Below are 24,846 nucleotides of genomic sequence, written 5' to 3'. Positions count from 1 at the left end.
AAAGAAAAACATGTGTTAGAAACTAAATTGAGTGACTGCATTGGTTTTATGTGGCCTGTTGAGGATAGCAAGTGTACTTCCATCACACCAGGTGAATGGTAGGAATACATGGAAACATTCTGCAAGCCCTAAGATATTTAGAGAGATACTACTGACCATTGAATATATTTAGGTTAAGTATTTCTTGCAAAAGCACTAGAAAATGGACACTTTGGTGGGTGAGACTGTAAGAACACATTTTGCACTGAGAGTAGATTCTTCATTTAATCTAAGCTTTATCCACTCCAAACTAAGTACCCACCCACACATGGCTATTTAAAATTAAATTAGTTAAAATTAAATAAAAGTAAAGTAAAATTGGAGTTTGGTATTTGCACTAGACACATTTCAAGTGCTCAATAGCCACAGGTGGCTAGTAGCTACCATATTGAACAGTGCAAGATATAGAACATTTCCATCATCACAGAAAAGTTCTGATGGACAACAGTGCTCTATAAATTTAACCTTGGAATACACAATCACTCTAGGAAGACTACAGAAACATGTCTTGAAAAGTCAGTTTCATTAAAGAAAAAGTCATTTATATATCAAAGGATGTCAGTGAGAGAGATTCTCTGAGAACACCTCAAGAAATTTCCTTCCTGAGATCAAAGAGGAAAAAAAAATCTCATTGCTGTTAAATTGGTTAACTTTGTATGTGACTTTAGCTTCTGATAATACCACAGACTAGGTATTTCAGATTAAACCTCCTGCTGACAGCAAGTGGGCAAAACATAAAAAACCCAAAATATTCTTGAAGGCATTAGAGAGCTATTTAACACAGCAGACCAAAGAGAGGCTAGATCAGCATTCAGGGCTAACCTAAATTTAAGAAGAGGTGGCTGAGAATCTGAGCAGAGTTTTTGACTATAGCAGGGGTTAACAAACTATGGCCCTGGGCCAAATCTGGCCTTGTGCCTGATTTTGTAAATAAAGCTTTATTGAAATACATTCACGCTCATTAATTCACACGTTGTGGCTCTTCTCAAAAACAATGGCAGCATTGATTGTTGCATCAAAAGACTGTATGGTCCACAAAGCCTAAATTATTTACTCTCTGGTCCTTTATAGAAAAAGTTTGCCAACCCCTGGGGTAGAGAATAAAAACTGGAGTTCAGACCCATGCAAGAGTATGGACTGCTGCCTGGTAAAACTTCCATGCCTGATGCTGGGATCCCCAATGTTTGCAACTTAAATGAGTTAACTGAAATAACAGTCTTTGTGGACATTGTAGCCTAGCTTCCAGTCATTTGAATGGTCCAGAAAATTGTAATTCCTAAAACTGGATTAAAGTAATCCCAGATTGCTAGTACCCTAGAACCTGAGAGAAAAAACAGAAACACCTTGGAAGAAAGTAATATCACCTCAGGCTTCAAAATATTTTTATAAATAGTTTTTCAAATACTATGTATGACACATAATCAAAGGTAACCAAGCACAAAAGGAGACAAGACAATGTAAGTGAAAACAACAAAACCCAGAAACCCTCAATGACTCCAGATACTGTCGCTATCAGACAGACTTAAAATAACCATGCTGAAGGAGACAGAAAGATATCGCTAAAATAGTAGACTGGAAGTTAATTATGTCAGAAGAAAATATAAAGAATCAAGCAAAGAACGCTAAACAAAACTTTTCCTGCAAAAATTCAGAAAAGAAGGTAAAAGAGAGAGAAAAATAAAAAAAAATCTACCATATATATATATATATATATAAAGAATACCAGAAGAGGAAAAGGATCCTGTAGAACACTAAAGAGATAATGGCAGAACATTTTCAAAACCAATCATTAAAGATATCAACCTATCAACCTGAAAGAAAGCTTTCAACCTCTAAGAAAGATAAATAAAAATAAGTCCATACATAAACAGAATAGCTAAGAACCATTGTGAATTCCATCCACAATTGCACCAAAAAGAAAAAAGTACCTAGGAATAAATTTAACCAAAGAGGTGAAAGACCTGTACTCCAAAAACTATGCAACACTGATGAAAGAAACTGAAGAGGACACAAACAAATGGGAAAATATACCCCATGCTCATGAATAGGAAAATTTAATATTTAAATGTCCATACTACCCAAAGCAATCTACAGATTCAATGTAATCTTTATTAAAATACCAACAGCATTTTTCACAGAACTAAAACAAATACTAACATTTATGTGGAATCATAAAGGATCCCAAAGAGCCAAAGCAATCTTGAGAAAGAAGAACAAAGCTGTAAGTATCACAATTCTAGATTTCAAGACATACTACAAAGCTGTAGTAATCAAGAATATGGTACTGGCACAAAAACAGACATATAAATCAATGGAACAGAACAGAGAGCCCAGAAACAAATCCACATTTATAAGGTCAATTAATACAATAAAGGAGGCAAGAATACACAACAGGGAATCTCTTCAACAAATGGCGCTGGAAAAACTGGACAGTTACATGCAAGAGAAAAAACTGGAACACTTTCTAGCACACCAAAATAAACTCAAAATGGATTAAAGACCTAAATGTGAGAACTGAAACCATAAAACTGCTAGAAGAGAACATACACGGTAATTTCTTTGACACTGACCATAGCAACGTTTTTCTAGTTATGTCTCCTAAGGCAAGGGAAACAAAAACAAAACTAAATACTAGGACTACATCAAAATAAAAAACCTTTCCACAGTGAAGAAAAGCAGCAACAAAACAAAAAGTCAACCTGAATGTGAGAAGATATTTTCAAATAATATATCCAATAAGGGGATAATATCCAAAATATATAAAGAACTTATACAACTCAAAACCAGAAAAACGAAATAATCCAATTTAAAAATGGGCAGAGGACCTGAATGGACATTTTTCCAAAGCGGGCAGACAGCCTACAGGCACGTGAAAAGATGCTCAACATTATTCATCATCAGGGAAATACAAATCAAAACCATAATGAAATATCATCTTACATCTTAAAGACAAAAAATAACAAATGATGGTGAGGATATGGAGAAAAAAAGAACCTTTTTACACTGATGGTGAGTGAGAATGTAAATTGGTACAGCCACTTTGGAAAACAGTATGGAGGTTCCTCAAAAATTTTAAAGTAGAAATTCCATATGATCCAGTAATTCCACTACTGGGTATTCATTCACCCAAAGAAAATGAAAACACTAATCTGAAAAGATGTATACATCCTTGTGTTTATTGCAGCATTAATTTACAATAGCCAAATTATGTAAGCAGTCCAAGTGTCCATCGACTGATAAACGGATAAAGAAGATGTGGTATGTTGTGTGTGTGTGTGTGTGTGTGTGTGTGTGTGTGTGTGTGTGTGTGTATGTGCGCGCACACGCGCATATGTGGACTACTGCTCAGCCATAAAAAAGGATGAGATCTTGCCGTTTGTGACAACATGGATGGCTCTAGTGGGTATCATGCTAAGTGAAAAAGTCAGAGAAAGGCAAAACCATGGTTTCACTTATATGTGGAATCTAAAATACAAAACAAATGAATAAACAAAAAGCAGAATCAGAGCTATAAATACAGAGAACAAACTGGTGGTTGATAGAGGGGAAGGGAGTGGGAGGATGGGTACGATGGGTCAGAGGAAGCAGGAGATACAGGCTTCCAGCTTTGGAATTGTAAGTCACAGGGACGGAAAGTACAGCATAGGGAATCTGGTCAGTGATATTGTAACAGCACTGCATGATGAGACAAGACATACAAGAATTCAGTATCTAACGACTTCAGAATACTCATTATTTTAAAGTACATATACCAAGACAATATATTTCCAAGTTCTTTAAAGTAACTTAAAATAATTTCCTGAAAGTGTCATCACAAAGAGAAAACTAAAAGTCCCTATATATTCAGAAATTAAGAAACTTTAAAGAGACTTTAAAATATCCATGAACAAAGAAGAAATCACAAAGGAAATTAGAAATTATTTTGAACTAAATAACAATATCAAAATACATGAGATACAGTTTAACACTGTCTACCTTAAAGTTATAGCCTTACATGCATACATTAGAAAAGAAGAAAGGCTAAAAATTAATGAGGTAATAAGCATCAATTTCAGGAAGCTAGATAAAGAACAAAAAAATAAACCCAAGGAGAAAAAAAGGAAATAAAGATAAGAGTAAATGAACATCAGAATAGAGAAAAACAAAGTCCAAATGTAACTTTTTGAAAAATCAGAAACCTGGCAACACTGAGAAAGAAAAATTAAGAATTTACAATAACCAAAGGCAGGAATGAAACAGGGGGCACTACTATAAATATGTAGTAGTGAAAAGGATATGAAAAGGTTAAGAGGCTACTATAAACAACTTTATGTCAGTAAATCTGAAATTTTATAAGGAGTGGAGAAATTTCTACTAAAACCCAAGTAATTAATACCATTAAAGAAAATATTTTAAAATGTGGATAATCTTTTTTTTCATTTTTAAAATATTTATTATTTTTGAGAGAGAGAGAGAGAGACAGGGTGTGAGTGTGGGAGGGTCAGAAAGACAGTGAGACAAAGAATTTGAAGCAGGTTCCAGGCTCTGAGCTGTCAGCACAAAGCTGGATACAGGGCTCCAACTCACGAACTGTGAGATCATGACCTGAGCTGAAGTTGAATGCTTAACTGACTGAACCACCCAAGCACCCCAAAAATGTGGATAATCTTACAAATTTAATCCAAAAATTAAAACCTTTCCAGAGAGAAAACTCTGGGCCCAGATGATTTTACTAGCAAACATGATAGTTTTAACATTAGAAATCCACTGTATGTGTGTATACATGTCAGTAAAATAGAAAAGTCTCATGAACACCAAACTACATATAGTAATGGCAATTCATAAAATTCAGCATTAAATCATAGTAACAACTCTTAGAAAACCAAGAATAAAAGGGAACGTACTGAATCTCAAAAACAAACTACAAAAGTCCTATTAAAAGCTTTCCCAGTGAGTTGGGGAACATGCCAAGAAGGATCCTTACCACCACTGTACTGGAGGTTCTAGCTGATGTAAGAGAAAGAAATAAAAGGCATAATGACTATAAAAGAACAAATGAAACTATCATGACTCATGAACAACCTGATTGTAGAGGTAGAAAATCTAAAGAAATGCACAGAAAAATTATTAGAATAAGTGAGTTCAGCAAGGCTGCTGGATACAAGGTGAAAAATACCAAAATCAACTGTATGTAATGAGCAAAAAACATAAATATTTTAAACATTTAAATTGTATTAAAAATATTAAAATTCTAGTATTAATTCAAACTAAAGATGTGTAAAATCTCTACAAACAAAACTTTATTTTTTCTCCAAATTTTTATTTAAATTCTAGTTAGTTAAATATAGCGTAGTATTGGTTTCAGGAATAGAATTCAGTGATTCATCACTTACATAACACCCAGTGCTCGTCATAACAACTGCCCTCCTTAACACACATCACCCATCTAGCCTATCCTCCACCCACCTTCCTCCATCAACCCTCAGTTTGTTCTCTACATTAAGAGTCTCTTATGGTTTGCTTATCTTTTTCCCCCTCCCATATGTTCATCTGTTTTGTCTTCTAAATTCCACATGAGTGAAATCATATGGTAATTGTCTTTCTCTGCCTGACTTATTTTGCTTAGCATAATATACTCTAGTTCCATGCAAGTCATTGCAAATGGCAAGATTTCATTCTTTTTGATGGCTGAGTAGTATTCCAGTGTGTGTGTGTGTGTGTGTGTGTGTGTGTGTGTGTGTGTGTGTGTGTACCACACCTTTATCCATTCATCAATTGATGGACACATGGGCTTTTTCCATAATTAGACTATTATTGATAATGCTGCTATAAACATTGGGGTGCATGTACCCCTTCGAATCTGTATTTTTTGGTATTCTTTGGGTAAATACCTTGTAGTGCAATTACTTGAATGTATGGTAGTTCTATTTTTAACTTTTTGAGGAAACTCCATACTGTTTTCCAGAGTGGCTGCAACAGTTTGCATTGTCCAAATGGCCAATTTCGGTATGAAAAGGTGCTTAAGCACATTAGAGTCACAGCACAAAAATACAAATTAGACCACTTTGACACACCCATTAAAATGGCTAAAATGAAGGAATCTGGCAATATACATACTGGGGTAGAACAACTGGGAACCCTCATATACTGTTAGTATAGTACAACCATGTTGGAAAAAAGTTTGCTATTATTTACTAACGTTGCAGATACATGTATCTATGGCCCAGTAATTGTGCTCCTATATACTCCCAACAAAAATATGTGCATGTGTCCAGCAAAAATACATGTATCAGAATGTTCATAGCAGTATTCACAATTCCCCCAAATACAAGCCAAATGTCCTTCAACATTAGGACATTTGTGTGTATAAATTATGGTATACACATGCATTGGAATACTATACAGTTAACAAGATACAACGAAACACAACAATATGGATAAGTCTTACACATATAACATTGAGTGAAATAAGTCAGATATAAAATAATATGTGCTATATGAATCCATGTTTATAAAGCTCTAAAACAGGCAAAACAAAACTATAGTGTTCAGAGATACATACAACAACAAAGAAAACAGAGTAAGTGATTAACATAAAACTCAGATTATCGCTTACCCTGGGACAGAGAGAAAGAATTATGTTTGGAAAGAGAAAGAGGAGAGCTTCTGGGAGTGCTAGAAATCAACTTCTTGAACTATGGGTGGTATTTGGATATTCACTGTATAATTCATTAATAGATGTATGTTTCTGTGCTTTTCCATATGTGTTGTATTTCACAATAAAAAAGATATTTTAAGAGGTCCTTTTCAAAGTTAGCACTTTATGCAAACATATCAATATCTTTTGAATAGCACAGGACAATAAATGATAGATTTCTGAGTTGATTTGGGGAAGAAAGAAGGAAGATATACTGTCTAAGAAAGAGAAACTACTGATTTAGTCCAGGTATTAAGGTAAAGTGGAGGGCAGCCCTACGGAAATTCATGCTAACTCTTCCAAACTCATGCATTCTAAAACACACAACAGGATGAAAATCAAGAGCATTACAAGATTGCTATTCCACTTTCAGTTCTGAGTTCAAAAAGTAAAGAATATATTAAGAAAAAGGCCCTTAAAACCAGAAGATCAGTCTGTAAATTTAACAAAGGATGACTCGGAAGAAGATGGCACTGTGGAATGGAGGCAGAGAACGGGGTTTAGAGTTAGTATCAACACAGTGCTAAAGTCCACTGACAGTCCATGACCAGTCAGAATCACATTATAAATTCCAGGACATCTTGACTTTGACTATTTTAATGAAGCCAAATGAATGACTAAAACATAATGTGATACAAAAGCCTCAGGAAGCTGAAAACTATGAACTTATTCCCGGTACACACCAATATTCAAAAAAGAGTTGCCTTTGTTCAGCGTTCATACCATCACCTAGCTGACTGAGTAGCTCACTATGGTTTAGCTAGGAATTACTTAGAAGAGCTGAAGAAAATCAAACAAACCTTACAGGCCTCATCTCTAACAAGTATTAAATAAAGATGAAGTAGAAATTGAAGCCCCTACAGCTCAGAGTTGTCTTACAAGGTCAAAGCTTAATATTAAAATCACAAATGAGTGTATCCCTAAAAAAAAAATTAAGTTTTCAAGTTGATTACATAGAGCTTTTAGAAACATGGAAAATGCTAATACTGTGTTAGAAACTGGACATAAATTTGTATACTGTCGGGTTGTTTTTTTTTTTAATCTAAACATACCACATTATTAACAGTAGCTTGAGTGGAATAATATCCTTTATTCTCTACACTTTTCTGTACTTTCAAACAGTCAGCAGTTAATGCTTTGAGCAGTGGTTGGTAGAATCTTTTGCTCATTTTTCACTAGGTAGCCAGTCTTTCTCCTATTTATAGGAGTTTCTCCTTATTGATTAGGGAAAATTAGACCTTGTGATATGAGTTGTAACTATTTTCTTAGGATGTGTCATTTCCTTTGTGCCTTGCTTATGGTCATTTCTATCATTCAGTAATAATACTTTGTTTTTATGCTGATGAACCTATCAACTTTTCATGTTTTTTTGTAATAGGAAAACCTTCTCTACTCCAAGGTTACAGTGTATTTTTCTATCACGAAAGGAATTTTATTGGTTTGGATTGATCACATACTTTATGAACAATTTGGACCAATTTGCATTAATTATTATTTAATTAATACAAAGCCATATTGTAGTCCTTTTTGGAGAACTTATTTCAGTGATTTTCCAGCTTAAACTTTAGGGACAAATTATTCCTAAAATTAGGATACCAACTATAATTATCTTCAAATATTGATTAAGTGTTAGCTCTGAAATCCAACTAATCCATGTTTAATATGATATATAATACTCAAAATTTCAAATCCAAGTTCCTAGGAAAAGCTGGACTACCACTACCAAAGGTGTCACAGATAACACACAATTCTCATAGATCAGGGAACAGTTTAAGACATTATCATACTTATGGACAGGTAACTGTTTTTAATTTTTTTTTAAAGTATGTATTTTTTTCATTAAAATTTTTTCCAAGTTTTAATTTAAATTCCAATTAGCTAACATACAGTATAATATTAGTTTCAGGTGTAGAATTTGGTGATTCACCACTTCCATACAACACCTGGTGCTCATCACAACAAGTCCTTAACCCCCATCACCTATTTCACCTACTCCCCCCACCCCGCACCCCCACGCACCTCCTCTCCAGGAACCATCAATTTGTTCTCTACAATTAAGAGTCTGTCTCTTTATTTGCCTCTTTTGTTCCATATCCATTTGTTTTATTTCTTAATTCCACAAGAGTGAAATCATATGGTATTTGTCTTTCTTTGACCTATTTCGCTTAGTATAATACTCTCTAGTTCTATCCATGTCACTGCAAATGGCAAGATCTCATTCTTTTTCATGGCTGAGTATTATTTCATTGTATACATATACCACATCTTTTACATTCATCAATCAATGGACACTTGAGCTGCTTCCATGTCTTGGCTATTGGTTGATAATGCTACTATAAACATCAGGGTGCATGTCCCTTTGAATCAGTATTTTTTGTATCCTTTGGGTACATACCTAGCCTAGTAGGGCAATTGCTGGATCATAGGGTAGCTGTATATGTTTTTTAATGTTCATTTATTTTTGAGAGAGAGAGCGTGAGTGGGGGAGGGGCAGAGAGGGAGACATAGAATCTGAAGCAGGCATCAGGCTCCAAGCTGTCAGAGCACAGAGCCTGATGTGGGGTTCAAATCCACGAACCATAAGATCATAACCTGAGTTAAAGCCAGACGCTTAACTGACTGAGCCACCCAGGCACCCCAGGGTAGACCTATTTTTTACTTTTTGAGGAACCTCCATAGTGTTTTCCAGAGTGCTGCACCAGTCTGCATTCCCATTAACAGTATAAAACACTGATTAAAGAAGCTGAAGATGACACAAAGAAATGAAAAAACATTCCATGTTCATGGACTACAAGAACAAATATTGTTAAAATGTCTATATTACCCAAAGCAATCTACACATTTAACGCAATCCCTATCAAAGTACCACCAGGATTTTTCACAGAGCTAGAACAAACAATCCTAAAATTTGTATGGAACCACAAAAGACCCCAAATAGCCAAAGTCATCTTGGAAAAAAAAAGTGAAGCTGGAGGCGTCGCCATTACAGACTTCAAGTTATATTATAAAGCTGTAATGATCAAGACAGTATAGTACTGGCACAAAACAGACACACAGATCAATGGAACAGAATAGAAAACCCAGAAAAGAACCCACAACTATATAATCAAATTAATCTTGAACAAAGCAGGAAAGAATATCCAATGGAAAAGAGAGTCTCTTCGACATATAGTGTTGGGAAAACTGAACAACATGCAGAAGAATGAAACTGGACCACTTTCTTACACTATATGCAAAAATAAATTCCAAACGGATTAAAGACCTAGAGGGCAGTAACTTCTTTGACGTCAGCAGCTGCAACTTCTTACTAGGTATGTCTTCTGAGGCAAGGGAAACAAAGCAAAAATAAACTATTTGGACTTTATCAAAATAAAAAGCTTCTGCATATTGAAGGAAACAATTAACAAAACTAAAAAGCAACCTAAAGAACGGGAGAAGATATTTGCAAATGACCTATCTGATAATGGGTTAGTATCCAAAATATATAAAGAACTTACAAAACTCAATATCCCCAAAACAAATAATCCAGTAAAAACATGGGTAGAAGACATGAAAAGCATTTTTCCAAAGGACAGATGGCTAACAGACACATGAAAAGATGCTCAACATCACTCATCATCAGGCAAGTGCAAATCAAAACTACAATGAGATATTGATAACCTCACACCACTTTAGCCAGAATGGCTAAAATTAGCAACACAGGAAACAACAGGTGTTGGCAAGGATGTGGAGAAAATGGAACCCTCTTACACTATATAATTTTGGTTTATTTTTGCAGTATAACTGACATATAATATTAGCTTCAAGTGTACAACATATTGACTTGACAATTCTTTACATTACTTAATGCTCACCATGATTAGTTCATACAAAAAATAAACTAGCATTTGATTTCATGATTTCAAAATGGAAGGAAATGGGATTCTCTTCTTTTCATAAATCAGCTTTGTATATGCTCTTAGTGGTTTTATGTGGATGTATGTTACCACGCCTGTTCGGTAAATGCACTGGGGGCACAGCTGCTATACCATATGGTGACACTATGTTTAGCTTCAAAAGAATCTGGCAAGATTTCTTAAGAGGCTGTACCATTTGTATTCCCATCAGCAATGAATGAGATTTCTTCTTGTCCCACATCCTCACCAGCAAGTGGTATTGTCAGTTTTGGTATTTAGCCATTCTGATAGATGGATAGAGAATCTCACCAGTGTTTTAATTTGCTTTTCCTTAATGGACAATCCATATCATTTTCTAATAATTCCCCAAGTTGAGCAACATACACATACTGATTTCCCACTTATGTACATTATTTGGTAAGGTGTCTACTCATATTGCCCTATTTATTTTAATTTGGAGAGTTTGTTTTCTTATTGTAGAGTTTCCCAGTTAATATTTTTCAAGCAAATCTTTCTTCACATACGTGTTTTGAAAATATATTGTCCTAGTCAGGGTCCCGTCTTCTGTGTTTTTAACTGAACTCATGGAAACAGAGTAGATTGACTGGTGGTTGCCAGGGGCTGGGGTGAGGGCGTAGGGGAAATGGACAATACTGGTCAAAGGGTACAAATTTCTAGTTATAAGAAGCATAAATTATGGGGATGCAATGTACAACAGGCCGACTACAGTAAACAATACTATATTGTATATTGAAAGCTGCTAAGAGAGTAGACCTTTAATGTTCTAACCACACACATACACATAAAAGGTAACTATGTGGGGTGATGAATGTCTAACTAAGTGTATTGTGGTAATCATTTCATGATATATACATAAATCATTGTGCTGTATACCTTAAATTTACACAATGTTATATGTCAATTATAGTGCAATAAAGCTGGGGGGGGAAGAAAAAAACAAAACACATGTTTTTAGAGTTCTAAAAAACTCACATTTACAAAATGGCGATTAAAAAACTTCTTCTGGATTGGACAAGAAGTGTAATACAGGGATCACTTACCTGATAAATGCTATCAATTTCATTGTACTTAGCCTCAGTTTCTCTGTTTTCTGAAGATGTTTTCAGTTTCTTGGTTAGCCACTTCAGTCTGTTTTCTTTTTGCTCCCCCTTTCCCTTTTGTTTGCAACCCCCCCCCCCCCCCCCCCAAAGATCGATCCTTTTCTGCCACTTTTAATGGCTTGGTTTCAACTTTTGTAGGAAGAGGTTTTATTTGACCACCTTGCTGATTTCCTCTTGGGCTCTTCTACAACTACCCTTTCAGCTGAATTGAATTTCCTCTTGGATATTTTGGCAGTGTGAAGGTAAAGAGTAGGATGCTTTAATTTTTTTTTTTTCAACGTTTTTTATTTATTTTTGGGACAGAGAGAGACAGAGCATGAACAGGGGAGGGGCAGAGAGAGAGGGAGACACAGAATCGGAAACAGGCTCCAGGCTCCGAGCCATCAGCCCAGAACCTGACGCGGGGCTCGAACTCACGGACCGCGAGATCGTGACCTGGCTGAAGTCGGACGCTTAACCGACTGCGCCATCCAGGCGCCCCAGGAGTAGGATGCTTTAATAACTGCAGGATGCAGGGCAGTGAGCAGCCCTGAAAAACTAGAATGCCTCAACTATATACTTCTAGTACCTTTAGTTTGTACTTTTTAGTCTTTGATTCACTTGAATCAGTATTTTAATTCTTGTTTTTTCCCCATATGGTACCCATTTTTCCTTCACTATTTATTGAATAATATATCTTTAAAATGTCACTCACTTTAATGTTCTTTTTCTTTTTTAAGGATATTTCTTCTTTACTTTCTTATGAATTTTAGTATCAACTTGTTAAAGTCTCCCCAAATATTATTTTGCTATTTTTACTCAGATCACATCTGTAGGTAAAGGGTTACAAAACTTTCCTTGACCTTGGAGGGAAGATGGTGGAGGAATAAAAGGACCCTAGGCTTGCTTTATCTCACAAATAGAACTAGACAGCTATCAAATCATCCAAAATCCCCAGAAATCGATGTAAAGACTGGCAGAACAAACTCCACAGGAAGAGAAGAGACGACACTGAAGGAGGCAGGAAGTGCAGAAACACAGCTTGGAAGAGAAATGGATTGTGGCTGCTGCAAATGGGGAGGAGCTGTGGCTGTGAAGGGTGAGAGAGAGACTAACACACAGGAGAGTGCACCAAGAAAATTATTCCCATAGCAATTGGCTCTCTTTCTAAAGAGAGAGGGTTTGAGTTTTTAAAGTTATTGCAACCAGTGAGGCTTAAAGCCTGGTTTTAAAGGTCAACATTCTTGCCTCTGGGAGAGCTCAGAGGATTTGGGGGCTGTACTTGCAGAAAAGGCAGGACAAACAGCCCATGAAAATATAGCAGGGAGAGAGCACTCTGAAAAGCACCAGGACACAGTGGGAGGTTAGTTTCTCATCTCCGAGTATGTCCAAGAGGGCCAGTGATCATGGAGAGACCCCTTCAGGAACAAAGGAATTGGCAGGTGCCATTTCTCTCCCCCATCCCTCAGCATAAGCACAGGGCACCAAGAACCAGTGCAGCACCAACACTTGCTACCTAAGTTGCTTACCTCAAGTCTGCCCATCCCACTCTACACTCCAGAAGAACCACCCTACCCAGTCACATTTGCCTCTGTCTCAGTGCAGATGGCCTTTTCCTCCAGAAGACTGGCCCAAATCCCTGGCAATACCTCATCTCCCAGTGAAGGAGTTTTGCAACCCCTTGGTTCCCATGGCAGTGGCTACAGATCTCATTTCACTAGCAGACTAGAGCATACCTAGTTAAACATGCTACACTCACGTCAGGGAACAAACATTGCCTATAACAGGCAAACAGAACCTCTGCATCTGCAGATGACTGGCCAACACACAACAACAGAGTGCATGCAGCACACATTGGAGAAATTCTTAGAGACACCAGGCCCTGGGGAACAGGGGACACTATACTACAGGGACTAAAGGACTCTTCTTCATAAAGCTATTACCCTCAAGAACAGATACAGCTGACTTTACTGACACAGAGAAATGGGCACAGGAACTTAGACAAAATGTAAAGACAGAGGAATTTGAATGAAAGAATAGGACAAGGCCATGGCCAGGGATCTGGGCAAAGCAGATGTAAGTAACATGCTTGATGGAGAATTTAAAGCAATGATCATAAGGATACTCACTGGACTTGAGAAAGGAGTGGAGAACATCAGTGAGACCATTAAATGAGAGGTATACTTGATGGAATGACAGCAGACTGGAAGAAGCAGAGGAACACATTAAAGACCTAGAAAATCGAGTAATCAACCTGAACAAAAGGGGCAGAAAAAAGAATTATGCAAATTGATTAACAGACTTAGGAAAATCAGTGACTCCATCAAATATAATAACTTTTGGAGTCCCAGAAGAAGAAGAGAGAGAAACGGGGCAAGATTATTTGAAGAAATAACAGCTGAAAACTTTGGTAATAGATCCAGATTCAGGAGGCACAGAGACCCCCAACAAAATCAATAAAAGCATATCTGTACCAAGACAAATTGTAATTAAAGTGGCAAAATATAGTGATAAAGAAAAAAACTTTTTAAAAGCAGCAAGACAAAAGAAGACTGTTACATACAAAGGAAATCCCATAAAACTATCAGCAAATTTTTCAACAGAAAAACTCCAAGCAAGAAAGGAGTGGCATGATATATTCAAAGTGCTAAATGGGAAAACCCTACAGCCAAGAATATTTTATCCAGGAAAACTATCATTCAAAATAGAAGAAGAGATAAAGAGTTTCCCAGACAAACAAAAACTTAAGGAGTTCATGACCACTACTAAACCAGCCCTGCAAGAAATATTAAAGGGTACTCTTGAGTGGAAAGGAAAGACCAAAAAGACAGTATGAAGGCAGGAAACACAAAAACAGTAAAAATGAATATTTCTTTAAAAAAAATCAGTCAAGGCATTCACAAAATAAAAGGATGTAAAATATCATACCATATACCAAAACATGGGGAGAAGAGGAGTAAGTTTGAATGGATTCAAACCTAAATGACCACCATTTTATATGCAGAAGAGGTTATATACAACCTAACGATAATAACAAATCAAGAACTAATAAATACACAAAGAATAAAGAGCAAGAAATCCAAATATATCACTAAAGTAAATAAGCAAACCATGAAAGACAGATAAGAAAGGATCAATCAAAATCTTCAGCAACAACCACAAAACAAGTAATAAAATGGCAGTAAGTACATATCTATCCATAATTACTTTGTAAATAGACTAAATGCTCCAATCAAAAGACACAGGGTGACTGAATGGATAAAAAAACAAGGTCCATCTATATGCTGCCTATAAGAAACTAATTTTAGACCTGAAGACACCTGCAGATTGAAAGTGAGGGGATGGAGAAAAATGTATCATGCAAATGGATATCAAAAGCAAGCCAGAGCAGCAATACTTATATTGGACAAACTAGACTTCAAAATGAAGACTGTGAAGGGAAGACAAAGAAGGACATTATATAATAATAAAGGGGACAATCCAACAAGAAGATAAAACTATTGTAAATATTTATGCACCCAATTTAGAAGAACCCAAATACATAAAGCAGCAAGTAAACATAAAGGAACTAATTGATACTAACACAATAATAGTAAGGGACCTTAACACCCTACTTACATCAATGGACAGATCACCTAAAGAAAAAATCAACAAGAGAACAATGGCTTTGAATGACACACTAGAATAAATGGATTTAACAGATATAGTCAGAACATTCCATCCTAACACAGAATACATATTCTTTTCAAGTGGAACATTCTCCAAAAGAGATATTAGCCCACAAAATAGGCCTCAACAAGTATACTTGTGATGAGCACCAGTTGTTGAGTGGAAGTGCTGAATCACTATATATCTAAAACAAATATCACATTGTATGTTAACTGGAATTTAATTAAAAACGTAAAAAAAATGCTTAAAAAATTCAAGAAGATTGAAGTCATACCAAGCATCTTTTCTGACCGTATGAAATTGAAGTCAACCAAAAGAAAAAATTTGGAAAAACCAAATATGTGGAGGTTAAATAACATACTACTAAACGATGAATCAGTCAACCAGGAAATAAAAGAAGAAATTAAAAAGAACATGGAAACAAATGGAAGTGAAAACTCAACAATTCAAAACCTTTGAGATACAGCAAAAGAGAGTCTAAGAGGGAAGTTTATACCAATACAGGTCTACCTCAAAAAGCAAGAAAAATCTCAAATAAATAAACTAAACTTACACCTAAATGAGCTAGAAAAAGAATAAGCAAAACCTAAAACAAACAGAAATAAGAAAATAATAAAGATCAGAACAGAAATAAGTGATACAGAAACTAAAAAAACAGATGGATGAAACCAGGAGCTGGTTCTTTGGAAAGATCAACAAAACTGATAAACCTCTAGCCAGAATTACCAAGAAAAAAAGAGAAAGGAAAAAAAAAGGAGAAAGGACTCAAATAAATAAAATCACAAATGAAAGAGAAGAAATAACAACCAACACCACAGATCTCCAAAGGATTATAAGAGAATACAGTAAAACCTAGGTTTCCAAGCATAACTCATTCCAGAAACATGCTTGTAACCCAAAGCACTTGTATATCAAAGTGAATTTCCCCGTAAGAAATAATGGAAACTCATATGATTTGCTCCACAACCCAAAAATATCCGTATAAAAATGATTACAATACTGTAATATAATACAAAATAAGAAAGAAAATACAAAATATAAAGAAAAGTAAACAAATTAACCTGCACTTACCTTTGAAAACCTTTGTGGCTAGTGTGAGGGCGACAAGAGAGAGGAGGGTTATTGTGTAGGACAACTTTCACTATCACTAGCAGAATCATTGCTATCTATTGGCTCAATGGAATCTTTTTCTTTTCCTGCAACTTTAACAAGGAACCTATCCAATGATACTTGCTTTGACCTCCTTTTGAGGATTTCACAGAAATGGGGCATTGCATTGTTATTAAACAGATTCATTGCTCACACTGCTACAGCCTTATTTGGGTGGTGCTTTTCCACAAAATCTTGCACTGTTTCCCACATTTTACAAATCTCCCTAATCTCATGTCACATGAGGGATTCCTCCTCCTTTTTCTCCTCTGCAGACGAGATGCAGATGTGGACTTCTTATAAAATCTTGCAATTTCGGCCACTCGCATACCTCATTCACACTTTTCCATGATTTCCTTAACCTCCACCTTAATCATCTCCTTCTTCTTAACTGCCTTTCATTTCAATCTTCTTCTGCATGGGGGGCCATTGTATATGCTCCCATAGATGCTGACTACAGTACAGTATTAATAAACTCTTGTCATAAACTGTATTTAATGTAACTGGCAATAAGGCAGCAGAGGAAATGGTCTATATCTGCGGGCAGCCTGACCCAGAATGAAGCAAAGCATTCATAAGCTAATCTTGTATGGAAAAGCAAAGGACTGTCCAAAAGTGATCTGAAGTGACAAAAAAATACACAAGTGCCAGTTGTGGGCACCTTCCAATGTTCTGAAAAATCACAGATTTCTGCCAAACACTGCAGCTTGAGACCGAGTATCCAAGTATGGGAGACGATTACCCACAATCCCGCAGTGGGCGGGGGAGAGAGAGAGAAGAACCATTGGCTCAGTTGTGCTCATGAGATGTTTGGCATCACGTACTACTCATATTGCAAGACATAGCTCATTTATCAAGTGAAAATTTATTAGAAATGTTTGTTCGTTTTGCAGAACACTTACAGAACAAGTAACTCACAATCCAAGTTTCACTGTATTATAAAAAATTACATGCCAACAAACTGAGCAACCTGGAAGAAATGGGCAAATTCCTAGAAACATATCACCTACCAAAACCAAAATAGGAAGAAATAGAAAATTTGAACAGACCAATTACCAGCAAAGAAATTGAATCAATAATCAAAAAACTCCCAAAAAACAAAAGTCCAGGACCAGATGGTTTTAAGATGAACTCTACCAAACACTTAAAGAAGAGTTCATACCTTTTCTTCTCAAATTATTTTAAAAAACAGAAAAGGAAAGAAAACTTCCAAATTCATTCTATGAGGCCAGCATTATCCTGATACCAAAATTGGATAAAGACACCACTAAAAAATGAGAACTACAGGCCAATTTCTCTAATGAACATAGGTGCAAAGATTGTCAACAAAATACTAGAAAACCAAATCCAGCAATATATTAAAAAAATCATCCACCACAATCAAGTAGGATTTATTCTTGGGTTGCAAGGGTGGTTCAATATTCACAAATCTATCAGTGTGATGTATCACATCAATAAGAGAAAGGATAAGAACCCTATGTTCATTCCAATAGATGGAGAAAAAGCATTTGACAAAGTACAACATCCATTCATAAGAAGAACCCTCAACAAAGTAGACTGAGAGGGTACCTCAAACATAATAAAGGCCATGTATAAAAAAGCCACAGCTAACATCATACTCAATGGGGAAAAACTGAAAGCCTTTCCCCTAAGATCAGGAACAAGACAAGGATGTCCATTCTAGCCACTTTTATTCAACACAGTACTGAAGTCCCAGCCATAGCAATCAGACAACAAAAAGATATAAATAGCATCCAAATCGGTAAGGAAGAAAGAAAACATTCAGTATTTGTAGATGGCATGATACTATATATAGAAAACCCTAAGACTCCACCAAAAAACTGCTAGAACTGATAAATAAATGCATTGAAGTTGTACCATACAAAATCAATGTACAGAAATCTGTTGCATTTCTATATACCAATAATGAAGCAGAAAGAGAAATTAAGAAAACATTCCTATTTACAGTTACACCAAAATAGTAAGATACCTAAGAATAAACCTAACCAATGACGTGAAAGACCTTGGACTCTGAAAACTGTAGAACACTGATGAAAATGGAAAACAACACAAAGAAATGTAAAGACATTCCATGTTCATGGATTACAAGAACAAATATTATTAAAATGTCTATTATTAACCAAAGCAATCTACACATTTAATGCAATCCCTATCAAAATACCAACAGCATTATTCACAGAACTAGAAAAATCCTAAAACGTGTATGGAACCACAAACAACCTCAAATAGCCAAAGCAATCTTGAAAAAGAAAAGTAAAGCTGAAGGCATCACAATTCTGGACTTCAAGTTGTATCACAAAGCTGACTGGCACAAAAATAGATACATAAATCAGTAGAACACAACAGAAAATCCAGAAATAAACCACAATTACAAGGTCAATTAATCTTAAATAAAGCAGGAAATAATGTCTGGTGAGAAAAAGAAAGTCTCTTCAACAAATGGTATTGGGAAAACTAGACAGCAATTTGCAAAAGAATGAAATTGGACCACTTTCTTACACCATACACAAAAATAAATTCAAAATGGACTGAAGACCTAAATGTGAGACCTAAAATCATAAAAATCCCAGAGAAGAACACCGGCAGTAACCTCTTTGACATCACTGTAGCAACTTCTTTCTAGATATATCTCCTGAGACAAGGGAAACAAAAGCAAAAATAAACTATTGGGACTTCATAAAAATAAGCTTCTGCACAATGAAACAATCAATAAAACTAAAAGGGGACCTATGGAATGAGAGAAGATATTCATAAATGACATATTTGATAAAGGATTAGTATACAAAATATATAAAGAATTTGTACAACTCAACACCCAAAAACCAAATAATCCAATTAAAAAATAGGGAGAAGACATGAACAGACATTTCTCCAAAGAAGATGTAAAGATAGTCGATACATGAAAAGATGCTCATCATTACTTATCATCAGGGAAATGAAAATCAAAACTACAATAAGATATAACCTCACATCTGTCTGTATGGCTAAAATTAAAAACATAAGAAACAACAGGTGTTGGTGAGGATGTGTAGAAAAAGGATCCCTCGTACAGTGTTGGTGAGACTGCAATCTGGTGCAGCCACTGTGGAAAACAGTATGAAAGTTCCTCAAAAAGTTAAAAATTAGAACTATCCTATAATCCACCAATCGCACTATGGAGTATTTACCCAAAGAATTAAAAAATACTAATTCAAAGGGATATATACACCTCTATGTTTGTAGCAGCAGTATTTACAATAACTAAGATACCAAAGCAGCCCAACTGTCCATTGATTGATGAATGGATAGAGAAGATGTATTATATAAATACAATGGATTATTACTTAGCCATAAAAAAGAATGAAATCTTGCCATTTGCAACAACTTGGAGCTAGAAGAGTATAATGCTAAGTGAAATAAGTCAGCGACAAATACTATACAGTATTTGGAATTTAAATATATGGAATTTAAGAAACAAAATAAACTAACAAAGGAAAAAAGAGAGAAACCAAGAAGCAGACTCTTTAACTATTGAGAACAAACTGATGGTTACAAGTGGGGATGTGGGTAGAGGATGGTGAAACAGGTGATGGGGATTAAGGAGTACATTTGTCATGATGACCACTGGGTGATTAAAATAAAAACCTAAAGCAACAACAACAACAACAACAACAACAAAAACAACCTCTTCCCTTATTTGTGAAAATCTGATCTTTGGTCAATGTTCTAGCTGAGGGAAACCTGGAATCCTGGTAAAGACAGCATGAAAATGAGGTTATTAAGTGACATTGCCTCTGGAAAAAAATTACACTGATTGGTAAGTTGCATTTAGAGAAGAAGAAATAATAAATTATAAATATCTGGTTGGAAGCCACACATTTGGACTTCCCTGAGTGTAGAGTCTATTGTAATCAGACATATTCCTTGCAGGGACCCTGGAAACTATGTCTATAGAATTTTACAAAAGATATTGATGCCTGTGGAGGAATGAAACTTCTAAGGCAGAATGGGTCTCAGTCACTAGATTCAGATCTTCTCTTTTCAGAGCTGTGACTTGGGAGGCTAAAGATAACTAAATCGTTGATAGTTGTATGGCAGCATGGACTGCTACAAGGACTCTGGCAGAAGAAGACGACCTTAAATTGTCTGGTGGCATACTGTGCTTCCTGTCCCACATCCTTCTAAGTGATTCTAATGCCAAGTGTAGCCCATGGTAGCCCTACCAGTCTGAAAGCTGCATCTGATAAGATATCCCTTCTCTGTGCTGTTGGGTATTAGAACAACAATAGAATGGGAATAGACTAGGAAGAACTGACACCTTTATAAAATTTAGTCTTCTTTTCCAAATGCAACTGTTAAAGCCTTCTTTTGTAATTCTTGGGGTTTTAAGGCTTTCTTTGTGCGACCTTCCCTATTTCTTCTTCCCACATTTCTTCATTAAGTGTACTCCTTGGTATTTTACGTTGCTGTTGTGTATGTTAATGTGTGTATGTGTGTGTGCGTGTGTGTACAAATATGCTAATACAAATGGGGATTTTTCTTTCATTATATCATCTAACTGGCTGTATACATCAAAGTTATTAATTATTAATTGCACCCTACCACCTTCTTAAATTCTCTTAAAACCTATAAATTTTTAGTTTTCTTGAGTTTTGCATATATACAGTCAGAAGACAAATGATAATTTTTTATTTAAAAAAATTTGTTTAATGTTTATTTATTTTTAAGACAGACACAGAGTGCGAGCAGGGGCAGGACAGAGAGAGAGGCAGACACAGAATCCGAAGCAGGCTCCAGGCTCTAAGCTGTCAGCACAGAACCAGATGCGGGGCTCGAACCCACAAACTGTGAGATCATGACCTGAGCCGAAGTTGGACACCCAATTGACTGAGCCACCCAGGTGCCCCGACAAATGATGATAATCTTAACTCTTCTTTTAAATTTTATACCTGTGATCCCTTTTATTATCTAATTGCATTAGCTAGTACCTCTCTAATCAGTGTCAAGTAACAGTGGGGATAATGGACATCCTTGCCTTTTCCTGATTTTAATTAAAATGCTTTCAGTGTTTCTCCATTAAATAATATGCAGGCTTTGGGGTTGAGACAGATATATTTTACCATGCTAAGGAATTAGAGATATATCCTTATTTTAATAAGAATTTAAAAAATACCTACATACTTATATCAAATGCCTTTTTTTTATCTATGTATTTTGAGAGAGAGAGTGCATACAAGTGGGGGAAGGGCAGAGAGGGAGAGAGAGAGAATCCCAGGCAGGCTCTGTACTGTCAACAGAGCCTGGTGGGGCCCAAACTCATGAACCATGGGGTCATGACCTGAGCTGAAGTCAGTTAACTGACTGAGCCACCCAGGTACCCCTCAAATGCTTTTTATTTATTTAAAAATTTTTTTTATTTATTCATTTTTGAGAGAGACAGAGACAGCATGAGTGGGGGAGAGGCAGAGAGAGGAAGAGTGAGAGAGAATCCCAAGCAGTCTCCACACTGTCAGCACTGAGCCCTACGCAGGGCTCGAACTCACAAAACCATGAGATCAAGACCTGAGGTGAAACCAAGAGTTGGAAGTTTAACTGCTTAACCAACTGAGCCACCCAGGTGCCCCTCAAATGCCTTTTAAATATCTATGAGGATCAATTAACATGGTGAGTTATGTTAATAGCTATCCTAATATAGAATCATCCCTTTATTCCTAGGTTAAGTCTCACTTGGTCAAGGTTTATGTTTATGAGCTACTGAATTACTCTTGCTAATATTTTAACTTGCAATTAACTTGTAACAGATGACACAGTTCTACATTTATATATCAAGTATTTTACTGATACATACATATATACATATAAACATACATACTATATACCAATGTATCAAGTGCTGTTCTTATGGCTTTCTGAATAGGAACTCATTTAACTCTGGGAGTTTGGTACTATTAACCCCAATTTATAAAGAAAACTGAGGCATGGGGATTAAATGACTTGCCCATCACATAACAGCTAGTACACTGGTGCTGGGATTTATACACAAAAGTAGTCCAGAGCCCATCCTGTACTCCGCTGCCTTTAATTCTTTTGTGTGCAATTTTTGTTTTTCTTTGGGGGGGGAGGCAGTGGGAGTGAATACCAATGTTACACTCTTTTCGCAAAAAAAGGCCTTTTCCCTTTTTGCTCTGGAACAGCTTAAATTGTATTGTAACTATGTCTTTAAAAGGGTTAGTAAAATTCCTCTGTGAACTGTTTTTGTCTGGTGTTTTTATATGAGGAAACTCTCAGACAACTTTATCTTTTCTTTGGTAACTGGTCCATTGATAGTCTTTCTTTTAGAGGCACTTTGGCATAGGACAGCTTCTTAGAAAACCTTGTATTTCAAAGTATTTCAGAGTTGAATAAAATTGCATTAGCTATCCTCCAAGATGGTTCCTGATCATTCTTATCTCTCAGTGTTCATTTCCTTATGTAGTCCCTTCCACACTGAATAGAGTTGATGTGTGTGATTATCGTAGAAATAGCACAGTGTAACTTTTGAGGCTAGAGTACAAAAGACATTGTAGGCTTCTGCCTAGGCTGTCTCTTAGATCATTTGCTCTGGAAAAAGTCAAATCATTCAAGTAGCCCTATGGAGTGATCCATATGGCAAAGAACTAAGTAAGAGTTTTTGCCAACAACAAACACCAATAAGCTAACAATATGAGTAAGACATACAGAAAGTAAATCCTACAGCCCCAGTCAAGCCTTCAGATAAATGAAGCCCTGGCATTCTGACACAAGCTCATGAGAGATCTTACCAGAACCACCTAGATAACCTGCTCCTGAATTCTTTTTTTAAATTTTTTCAAATGTTTCTTTATTTTTGAGAGAGAGACACAGTGTAAGTGGGGCAGGAGCAGAGAGAGAGGAAGACACAGAATAGGAAGCAGGCTCCTGGCTCTGAGCTGTCAGCACAGAGCCCGATGTGGGGCTTGAACTCACGGACCTTGAGATCATGACCTGAGCCAAAGTCGGGCGCTTACGGACTGAGCCACCCAGGTGTCCCCTGAATTCTTAACCCACAAAACTATATGTATGAGATCATAAATGTTTGTTATTGCTTTAAGCCATTAAGCTTTTTGGTAATTTGTTACATAGTAATAGATGACTAAAACAATAGTAGTCTTAATTATGTCTCTTAATTTTGAGTTATCCATGATAATCTTTATTTCTTACTTGTAAATTTGTGCCTACTCCCATTTTAATTATATTAGCTAATGATTTGTTTTTCAGAGAATCAAGTTTGTTTCACCATTTTTGTTGTTTCTAATTTATTTCCTGCTTTTACCTTCATTATTTTCTTCTTTCTGCTTTCCTTAATTTTGTTATTTACTTTTTCTTTTTATAAGTTTTTTAAGGCAACACAATTTCATTTGAACATTACTTTAGGTACATGTCCCAGAAACTCAGATAGTGTTTTTATTGTTATTTTTAAATTACTCAATAATTTCTCTGTGCCTTTGAGATTTTTCTTGTGGCCTGGTTTTTTCTCACAGACTTATTATTTTAATTAATTTCTAATAAGAAATATTTTATACCATGTATGCTTTGTACCTTCCCTTACTATCTGGCTCACAGGCCTTCCCAGTATGCCCAGGCAGAAATAAATATTTCTTCCTCAGTACTCTCACCACATAATACACAGTACTATCTGATCCCTCCCTCTCTTCTTTTAGAATGTTTTTTTTTTTTTTTTTTTAATGTAGGCTTCACGCCCAGCACAGAACCAAATGCAAGGCTTGAACTCACGATCCTGAGATCATGACCTGAGCTGAGATTAAGAGTCAGATGCTTAACTGAGCCACCCAGGAGCCCCTTAAAACATTCTAATACCCGCGAATTCAGTCATCTAATCATATATATTTGCCATATTTTATCTGAGAAAGTCTATATGATTCTACTATCTACTTTTTCTAAGAATGATATTCTGAAATAAAAATCCTTAATTATTTCATTTGGATCAGAATTCTGTGAGTCCATAAAAGGTTTCTTTACTCTGTGAGACCAGTCTGTAAAAGGCTTCTTACCATAACAAAAATATTGAGAACCAAATGCCTTAATGTGGAGGATCTAAATAAAAATACTAACATTTCCATTTTCTCCCAAGGCTTGAAGAGATAACAATATGACTAGAAGGTATAGTAAAGTGTTAAAATGAATAAGGCCTATGAAAGAGTTTTGATATCTTCTGAAAATACTTTAAGGTTCATGATGGCAGAAATATGCAGGAAGGAATGGCAAGGCACAATCGATGAGGCACAAAGAAATTCAATGC

The 24,846-nt window shown here is 35.9% G+C and overlaps 1 protein-coding gene across 11 annotated transcripts in view; it reads right to left on the bottom strand.

Moving 5' to 3' along the window:
• Positions 1–24,846, bottom strand: part of MYO9A (myosin IXA) — a 280,075-nt gene that overhangs the window by 5,615 nt on the left and 249,614 nt on the right. The gene's annotated exons all lie outside the window — the stretch shown is intronic.

This window comes from Neofelis nebulosa, chromosome 7, assembly GCF_028018385.1.
Source record: "Neofelis nebulosa isolate mNeoNeb1 chromosome 7, mNeoNeb1.pri, whole genome shotgun sequence".
Taxonomy (NCBI): domain Eukaryota; kingdom Metazoa; phylum Chordata; class Mammalia; order Carnivora; family Felidae; genus Neofelis; species Neofelis nebulosa.
This window is presented reverse-complemented; position numbering and strand designations above follow the sequence as displayed.